This window comes from Rattus norvegicus, chromosome 5, assembly GCF_021556685.1.
Source record: "Rattus norvegicus strain SHRSP/BbbUtx chromosome 5, alternate assembly SHRSP_T2T, whole genome shotgun sequence".
Classification (NCBI taxonomy): domain Eukaryota; kingdom Metazoa; phylum Chordata; class Mammalia; order Rodentia; family Muridae; genus Rattus; species Rattus norvegicus.
This window is the reverse complement of record NC_141538.1, coordinates 82,787,921-82,797,933: the sequence shown is the minus strand read 5'-3', so window position 1 is coordinate 82,797,933 and position 10,013 is coordinate 82,787,921. Positions and strand designations below refer to the sequence as shown.

At 42.4% G+C, this 10,013-nt stretch overlaps 1 pseudogene; it reads left to right on the top strand.

Moving 5' to 3' along the window:
• The first annotated feature begins 8,771 nt into the window (after positions 1-8,771).
• Positions 8,772-9,778, top strand: Gapdh-ps110 (Glyceraldehyde-3-phosphate dehydrogenase, pseudogene 110; annotated as a pseudogene).
• The last annotated feature ends 235 nt before the right edge of the window (positions 9,779-10,013 follow it).

The following is a 10,013-nucleotide window of genomic DNA, read 5'->3' as shown; positions in this document are numbered from 1 at the left end:
CAGACTGATTTCCAGAATGGTTGTACCAGTATGCAATCCCACCAACAATGGAGGAGTGTTCCTCTTTCTCCACATCCTCGCCAGCATTTGTTGTCACCTGAGTTTTTGATTTTAGCCATTCTCACTGGTGTGAGGTGAAATCTCAGGGTTGTTTTGATTTGCATTTCCCTTATGACTAAAGATGTTGAACATTTCTTTAGGTGTTTCTCAGCCATTCGGCATTCCTCAGCTGTGAATTCTTTGTTTAGCTCTGAACCCCAATTTTAATAGGGTTATTTGTCTCCCTGCGGTCTAACTTCTTGAGTTCTTTGTACATTTTGGATATAAGGCCTCTATCTGTTGTAGGATTGGTAAAGATCTTTTCCCAATCTGTTGGTTGCCGTTTTGTCCTAACCACAGTGTCCTTTGCTTTACAGAAGCTTTGCAGTTTTATGAGATCCCATTCTTGATCTTAGAGCATAAGCCATTGGTGTTTTGTTTAACGAAATTTTTTCCACTGCCCATGTGTTCCAGATGCTTCCCTAGTTTTTCTTCTATTAGTTTGAGTGTGTCTGCTTTGATGTGGAGGTCCTTGATCCACTTGGACTTAAGCTTTGTACAGGGTGATAAGCATGGATCGATCTGCATTCTTCTACATGTTGACCTCCAGTTGAACCAGCACCATTTGCTGAAAATGCTATCTTTTTTCCATTGGATGGTTTTGGCTCCTTTGTCAAAAATCAAGTGACCATAGGTGTGTGGGTTCATTTCTGGGTCTTCAATTCTATTCCATTGGTCTATCTGTCTGTCTCTGTACCAATACCATGCAGTTTTTATCACTATTGCTCTGTAATACTGCTTGAGTTCAGGGATAGTGATTCCCCCTGAAGTCCTTTCATTGTTGAGGATAGCTTTAGCTATCCTGGGTTTTTTGTTATTCCAGATGAATTTGCAAATTGTTCTGTCTAACTCTTTGAAGAATTGGATTGGTATTTTGATGGGGATTGCATTGAATCTGTAGATTGCTTTTGGTAAAATGGCCATTTTTACTACATTAATCCTGCCAATCCATGAGCATGGGAGATCTTTCCATCTTCTGAGGTCTTCTTCAATTTCTTTCCTCAGTGTCTTGAAGTTCTTATTGTACAGATCTTTTACTTGCTTGGTTAAAGTCACACCGAGGTACTTTATACTATTTGGGTCTATTATGAAGGGTGTCATTTCCCTAATTTCTCTCTCGGCTTGTTTCTCTTTTGTATAGAGGAAGGCAACCGATTTATTTGAGTTAATTTTATACCCAGCCACTTTGCTGAAGTTGTTTATCAGCTTTAGTAGTTCTTTGGTGGAACTTTGGGGATCACTTAAATATACTATCATATCATCTGCAAATAGTGATATTTTGACTTCTTCTTTTCCGATCTGTATCCCCTTGACCTCCTTTTGTTGTCTGATTGCTCTGGCTAGAACTTCAAGAACTATATTGAATAAGTAAGGAGAGAGTGGGCAGCCTTGTCTAGTCCCTGATTTTAGTGGGATTGCTTCAAGTTTCTCTCCATATAGTTTAATGCTAGCAACTGGTTTGCTGTATATGGCTTTTACTATGTTCAGGTATGGGCCTTGAATTCCTATTCTTTCCAGGACTTTTATCATGAAGGGGTCTTGAATTTTGTCAAATGCTTTCTCAGCGTCTAAGGAAATGATCATGTGGTTTTGTTCTTTCAAGTTTGTTTATATAATGGATCACGTTCATGGTTTTCCGTATATTAAACCATCCCTGCATGCCTGGGATGAAGCCTACTTGGACATGGTGGATGATTGTTTTGATGTGCTCTTGGATTCGGTTTGCCAGAATTTTGTTGAGTATTTTTGCGTCGATATTCATAAGGGAAATTGGTCTGAAGTTCTCTTTCTTTGTTGTGTCTTTGTGTGGTTTAGGTAAAAGAGTAATTGTGGCTTCGTAGAAGGAATTCGGTAGTGCTCCATCTGTTTCAATTTTGTGGAATAGTTTGGATAATATTGGTATGAGGTCTTCTATGAAGGTTTGATAGAATTCTGCACTAAACCCGTCTGGACCTGGGCTCTTTTTGGTTGGGAGACCTTTAATGACTGCTTCTCTTTCCTTAGGAGTTATGGGGTTGTTTAACTGGTTTATCTGTTCCTGATTTAACTTCGGTACCTGGTATCTGTCTAGGAAATTGTCCATTTCCTGAAGATTTTCAAGTTTTGTTGAATATAGGTTTTTATAGTAAGATCTGATGATTTTTTGAATTTCCTCTGAATCTGTTGTTATGTCTCCCTTTTCATTTCTGATTTTGTTAATTTGGACGCACTCTCTGTGTCCTCTCGTTAATCTGGCTAAGGGTTTATCTATCTTGTTGATTTTCTCAAAGAACCAACTTTTGGTTCTGTTGATTCTTTCTATGGTCCTTTTTGTTTCTCCTTGGTTGATTTCAGCTCTGAGTTTGATTATTTCCTGCCTTCTACTCCTCCTGTGTGTATTTGCTTCTTTCTGTTCTAGAGCTCTTAGGTGTGCTGTCAAGCTGCTGACATATGCTCTTTCCTGTTTCTTTCTGCAGGCACTCAGCGCTATGAGTTTTCCTCTTAGCACAGCTGTCATTGTGTCCCATAAGTTTGGGTATGTTGTACCTTCATTTTCATTAAATTCTAAAAAGTTTTTTATTTCTTTCTTTATTTCTTCCTTGACCAGGTTATCATTGAGTAGAGCATTGTTCAATTTCCAAGTATATGTGGGCATTCTTCCTTGATTGTTATTGAAGACCAGTTTTAGGCCGTGGTGGGCCGATAGCAAGCATGGGATTATTTCTATCTTTCTGTACCTGTTGAGGCCTGTTTTTTGACCAATTATATGGTCAATTTTGGAGAAAGTACCATGAGGAGCTGAGAAGAAGGTATATCCTTTTGCTTTAGGATAGAATGTTCTATAAATATCCGTTAAGTCCATTTGGCTCATGACTTCTCTTAGTCTGTCTACATCTCTGTTTAATTTCTGTTTCCATGATCTGTCCATTGATGAGAGTGGGGTGTTGAAATCTCCCACTATTATTGTGTGAGGTGCAATGTGTGTTTTGAGCTTTAGTAAGGTTTCTTTTACATATGTAGGTGCCCTTGTATTTGGGGCATAGATATTTAGGATTGAGAGTTCATCTTGGTGGATCTTTCCTTTGATGAATATGAAGTGTCCTTCCTTATCTTTTTTGATGACTTTTAGTTGAAAATTGATTTTATTTGATATTAGAATGGCTACTCCAGCTTGCTTCTTCTGACCATTTGCTTGGAAAATTGTTTTCCAGCCTTTCACTCTGAGGTAATGTCTGTCTTTGTCTCTGAGGTGTGTTTCCTGTAGGCAGCAGAATGCAGGGTCCTCATTGCATATCCAGTTTGCTAATCTATGTCTTTTTATTGGGGAGTTGAGGCCATTGATGTTGAGAGATATTAAGGAATAGTGATTATTGCTTCCCGTTATATTCATATTTGGATGTGAGGTTATGTTTGTGTGCTTTCATTCTCTTTGTTTTGTTGCCAAGACGATTAGTTTCTTGCTTCTTCTAGGGTATAGCTTGCCTCCTTATGTTGGGCTTTACCATTTATTATCCTTTGTAGTGCTGGATTTGTAGAAAAATATTGTGTAAATTTGGTTTTGTCATGGAATATCTTGGTTTCTCCATCAATGTTAATTGAGAGTTTTGCTGGATACAGTAACCTGGGCTGGCATTTGTGTTCTCTTAGGGTCTGTATGACATCAGTCCAGGATCTTCTGGCCTTCATAGTTTCTGGCGAGAAGTCTGGTGTGATTCTGATAGATCTGCCTTTATATGTTACTTGACCTTTTTCCCTTACTGCTTTTAATATTCTTTCTTTATTTTGTGCGTTTGGTGTTTTGACTATTATGTGACGGGAGGTGTTTCTTTTCTGGTCCAATCTATTTGGAGTTCTGTAGGCTTCTTGTATGCCTATGGGTATCTCTTTTTTTAGGTTAGGGAAGTTTTCTTCTATGATTTTGTTGAAGATATTTACTGGTCCTTTGAGCTGGGAGTCTTCACTCTCTTCTATACCTATTATCCTTAAGTTTGATCTTCTCATTGAGTCCTGGATTTCCTGTATGTTTTGGACCAGTAGCTTTTTCCGCTTTACATTATCTTTGACAGTTGAGTCAATGATTTCTATGGAATCTTCTGCTCCTGAGATTCTCTCTTCCATCTCTTGTATTCTGTTGGTGAAGCTTTTATCTACAGCTCCTTGTCTCTTCTTTTGGTTTTCTATATCCAGGGTTGTTTCCATGTGTTCTTTCTTGATTGCTTCTATTTCCATTTTTAATTCCTTCAACTGTTTGATTGTGTTTTCCTGGAATTCTTTCAGGGATTTTTGTGACTCCTCTCTATGGGCTTCTACTTGTTTATTTATGATTTCCTGGAATTCTTTCAGGCATTTTTGCGATTCCTCTCTGTAGGCTTCTACTTGTTTATTAATGTTTTCCTGTGTTTCTCTAAGGGAGTTCTTCACGTCTTTCTTGAAGTCCTCCAGCATCATGATCAAATATGATTTTGAAACTAGATCTTGCTTTTCTGTGTGTTTGGATATTCCATGTTTGTTTTGGTGGGAGAATTGGGCTCCAATGATGCCATGTAGTCTCGGTTTCTGTTGCTTGGGTTCCTGCTCTTGCCTCTCGCCATCAGATTATCTCTAGTGTTACTTTGTTCTGCTATTTCTGACAGTGGCTAGACTGTCCCTATAAGCCTGTGTGTCAGGAGTGCTGTAGACCTGTTTTACTGTTTTCTTTCAGCCAGTTATGGGGACAGAGTGTTCTGCTTTCGTGCGTGTAGTTTTTCCTCTGTACAGGTCTTCAGCTGTTCCTGTGGACCTGTGTCTTGAGTTCACCAGGCAGGTCACTTGCAGCATACAAGTTGGTCTTACCAGCCTCAGGAGTGCCCACCTGACCAGGCGGTGAGGTCTCTTTCCCACGGGGTCTGGGAGCAGAGAGCTGCTGCGGGCCGGGATCCGAGGGTGTGGGACTTCCGGTAAACACAGGACGTGCCCGGTCCTAGAGGAATTCTGCCTCTGTGTGTCCCGATTTCACCAGGCAGCTTTCTTGCAGCAGAAAAGTTGGTCTTACCTGTGGTCCCGAGGCTCAAGTTCGCTCGCGGGGTGCTGCCCACGGGCTCTCTGCGGCGGCAGCAACCAGGAAGACCTGTGCCGCCCCTTCCAGGAGCTTCAGTGCACCAGGGTTCCAGATGGCCTTTGGTGTTTTCCTCTGGCATCCGAGATGTATGTACAGAGAGCAGTCTCTTCTGGTTTCCCAGGCTTGTCTGCCTCTCTGAAGGTTTAGCTCTCCCTCCCACGGGATTTGGGTGCAGAGAACTGTTTATCCGGTCTGTTTCCTTCAGGTTCCGGCGGTGTCTCAGGCAGGGGTCCTGCCGCTCCTGGGCCCTCCCCCACGGGAGCCCAGAGGCCTTATACAGTTTCCTCTTGGGCCAGGGATGTGGGCAGGGGTGGGCAGTGTTGGTGGTCTCTTCCGCTCTGCAGCCTCAGGAGTGCCCACCTGACTAGGCGGTGAGGTCTCCTTCCCACGGGGTCTGGGAGCAGAGAGCTGCTGCGGGCCGGGATCCAATTCTCAAGTTTTTAAATAAAATAAATACAGTTTAACATGTTAAATTAATGTATTAAAAAGTAATATGAATGAAAGAAATGCCCCCCATGAGCAGCTGAGCTAACAAAGTAGTACATGTAAAAAGAATTGCCAAGGATGCCAAGTGCTTGCTGGTAGGAGCCTGATATAGCTGTCTCCTTACAGGCTCTTCCAGAGAGAGGCAGATGCTCATAGCCAACCATTGGACTAAAAATGGGGTCCCCAGTGGAGGAGTTAGAGAAAGGACTAGAGGAGCTGAAGGAGTTTGCAATCCATAGGAAGAACAACAACATCAATCAACCAGACCCACACACACACACACACACACACACACACACACACACACACACACACACACACAAGCTCCCAGGGACTAAACCACCAACTAGAGAGTACACATGGAAGGACCCATGGTTCCAGCCACATATGTATCAGAGGACGGCCTTGTCAGGCATCAATAGGAGAGGCCCTTGGCCCTGTGAAGGCTCAGTGCCCCAGTGTATAGGGATGACAGGGTAGGGAGGTGGGAGGGAGTAGGGGTGGGGTGGGATAGGGGGTTTCCAGAGGGGAAACCAGAAAAGAGGATAATATTTGAAATGTAAATAAAGAAAATATACAATCTATTTTAGTCAGACTTGTCATTACCATGACAAACGCCTAAGAAAAATAAATCAAAATGAGATTTATTTTGGTTCACAGTCTTAGAGTTTACAGTCTATGGTCATCTGGACTCTGTTTCCGGGCCACAGTGAAGCAGAACTTCACAGCAGGAAGGTATAGTGGAATAAAGTTGTTCATTTCATGCTGGTCAGAAAACAAGGAGCAAAAGGAAGAGGGCAGAGACTATAAAAGACCTACTTTTCCCCAGGAACACCACCTTCTAAAGTGTCCAGCTCCTGACAAAATAGGACCCCAGTGAGGACCACGCCTGCAACACAGGAAGGAGCATATGGGAAACACTTCACCATCAAACCATGACACAGCATTATAATTTTAGTCCTGAGTACTTGCTCATGGACTTCTCACAGCATCTGCAATTTCCCAAAGTAGTTCATTATCTTTATTCTAATGCCTGTTCCTTCTCAGCAATTTCATGCATCACTTAATGACATCTCCTTATTGACAGACTACCCAGATTGTCTCAACACACATGTGGATCCCTAGGTTACTCTGAAAATTTCTCCATAAAAAAAGAAAAGAAAAGAAGAAAAGAATTGTCAAGCCCTGTGTGACTTTTTTGTGCATTCTCCAACAAAGAAAACCAGGCTCCTTGGAACAGGTAGCTGGTATGGAGAGGCAACAAGCTGTACCTTCAGCCCACTGTGGTATGTAAAAGTAAAGAAAGGGGGTGGGGGCAATGGGGTATGTCCAAGGGACATAATAGCCAACTAAGCAAGCAGTCAATGACCAAACCTGGAGCAACCTGGACACCAAAATAAATACAATAGGATTGAATAGTATTGAATTATAATCCAAAATATAAAACAAATATTTCTCAGTCCATCTTAGTAACAATAACTGGGTGAATACATATTAAAAACAGACAAATGGGGAGAACAGACAAATGTCAAAGACCTTTGCAAGTACTTTCTGCAGGCATTCTGCTGTCGAACTACTAGAATGGAACTCTGTAATCCTTTTGAGACTAAGCACAGTGACTTCCCTCTACAGAGCAGAGTGTAGATAAGTGGGAAAATCCAGGCTGGTGTCACACAAGTCGAATCCTGTCAGTCAGGAGGCAGAGGTGTGAGGATGGTGAGCTCAAGGCCAGCAAACCGTCAGTGTCCCTATGGAGCTGATGACGACATCAGCAATTGGGTAAAAGTCCTCTCCTAGTCCACGGTTTTCATAACCAAATGGATAGGGTGTGTTGTCAACTTTAAATCTTAAAATAAGCATTCATTGCTATGATTTTTTACATGTACCTCATAAGAGGTCTAGGAATTAACAACGCTGCTTTAAAACTAATAATTTCCATTTATTTAGTTAAGGAATCAAGTTTCTTTGCAGAAACCTATGAAAATGAAATCAGAAGTATAATGGGCTGTGCTGTCTGCTCTTTCCAGCGTTCACAGTCCTCGCGAGTACTTACATCTGTTTTCAGAGCTTGGGGGGCCATTTCATGTTCTGGTGTTTGTCAAAATGCACAGTGTGTCTTTTTGTGTTCTAACCATCCTGGTATCAACAACCATAGTTAAGAGAAAGAATAAGAATAATGCCTTTTAGTCTATAACCACATGAAGTTAAATTTTCCACCTTTCTACATATTGTTGTGGCTGAGCAGTGTGGCAAGGTGATCAGTAAGCTTTCAAGTAGAAAGCACACATTAGAAAGACCAGGGACCAGAATATGAGAAAAGAAATAATGGAAAATTTTCAACTGTTTCAGAGTTTGGGAGATGGAGAGTGTTAGCTACTGTAATATCGAGGTAGTCACATTCAATTGGATGTGGTTTTAACGGTGATTCTATGGCTTTATTTATATGCTGACATGTACAATGTGCTAGAAATTATATCCTTCACATCCATATATACCTGTGATTAATGGTTTTTTTCAGGGATAATTTACAAAGTACAGGGATAACATACAAAGAAACACATAATTTTCTGAACTTCTTTTGAAGAGAACTGTTCGCCTCCCCAATAGCCTTTATCCTTCTGTTCTTTCCATCACAGCTGTAGGGAGGATGCCCAGCTGAAAGCATTCTTTTGAAGCTTTCTGCAGGTGCATGTGTCAAGGCCTAAAGTGCTCTCCCTCTCCAGTACCAAGGACAGAGGGAATCAGGCTTTCTCCACATCAGCTCAAAGGCCAACCCAGATTTCTTTTTTATCCAGAGGAAAATGAATCCATGTATGTTTATTTTCATGTCAGAGTTTTCTGTCATGCATGACTGTCTAGCTCTAAATGTGGGTATTTACAACAGACCACAATGGGATCCTTTACTATGTGTATTCAATACACAGGTATTTTTTCTAAGAGATAGACTAAGAAATAGATTTTCAGTAGAAATGCTTTGAGACCATTGCAAATGCTTTCCTTCACAAAGGCTGGTTTATGCTCACATCAAGAGTATATGAGGGCTCTCTGCTCCTCCCTGCTCCAGAGACTACCACATCTCTTGCAGTGCCAACCTCATCTTGCAGACAAGATGGTGAAGGTCAGTGTGAACGGATTTGGCTATATTGGGTGCCTGGTTACCAGGGCTGCCTTCTCGTCTGCATCTGGCAAAGTGGAGATTGTTGCCATCAACAACCCCTTCATTGACCTCAACTCTACAGTCTACATTGTCCAGTATGACTCTACCCATGGCAAATTCAATGGCACAGTCAAGGCTGAGAATGGGAAGCTTGTCATCAACAGGAATCCCTTTACCATCTTCCAGGAGCAAGATCCCGCTAACATCAAATGGGAATGATGCTGGTCTGAGTAAGTCATGGAGTCTACTGGCATCTTCACCACCATGGAGAAGACCAGGACCCCCTTGAAGAGGGGAACCAAAAGAGTCATCATCTCCACCTCTTCAGCTGATGCCCCCATGTTTGTGATAGGTGTGAACCATGAGAAATATAACAGCTAACTCAAGATTGTCAGCAATGCATCCTGTACCACCAACTGCTTAGTCCCCCTGGCTAAGGTCATCCATGACAACATTGGCGTTGTGGAAGAGCTTATGACCACAATCCATGTCATCACTACCACTCAGAAGACTGTGAATGGCCCCTCTGGAAAGCTGTGGAGTAATGGCCGTAGGGCTGCCCAGAACATCATCCCTGCATCCACTGGTGCTGCCAAGGCTGTGGGAAAGGTCATCCCTGAGCTGAACAGGAAGCTCACTGGCATGGCCTTCTGTGTTCCTACACCCAATGTATCCATTGTGGATCTGACATGCCGCCTGGAGAAACCTGCCAAGTATGATGACATCAAGAAGGTGGTGAAGCAGGCATCCAAGGGCCCACTAAAGGGCATCCTGGGTTACACTGAGGACCAGGTTGTCTCCTATGACTTCAACAGCAACTCTCACTCTTCCACTCTTGATGCTGGTGCTGGCATTGCTCTCAATGACAACTTTGCAAAGCTCATTTCTGGTATGACAATGAATACAGCTACAGCAGCAGTGTGGTGGACCTCATGGCCTACATGGCCTCCAAGGAGTAAGAAACTTGGACCACCCACCCCAGACCAGCAAGGATACTGAGAGCAAGAGAGAGGTCCTCAGTTGCTGAGGAGTCCCCATCCCAACTCAGCCCCCAACCCTGAGCATCTCCCTCACAATTCCATCCCAGACCCTCATAATAACAGGAGGGGTCAAGTGAACCCTCCATACTCTCTTGAATACCATCAATAAAGTTATGCTGCACCCCCCAAAAAAGTATATGAGATTGAAGAATTT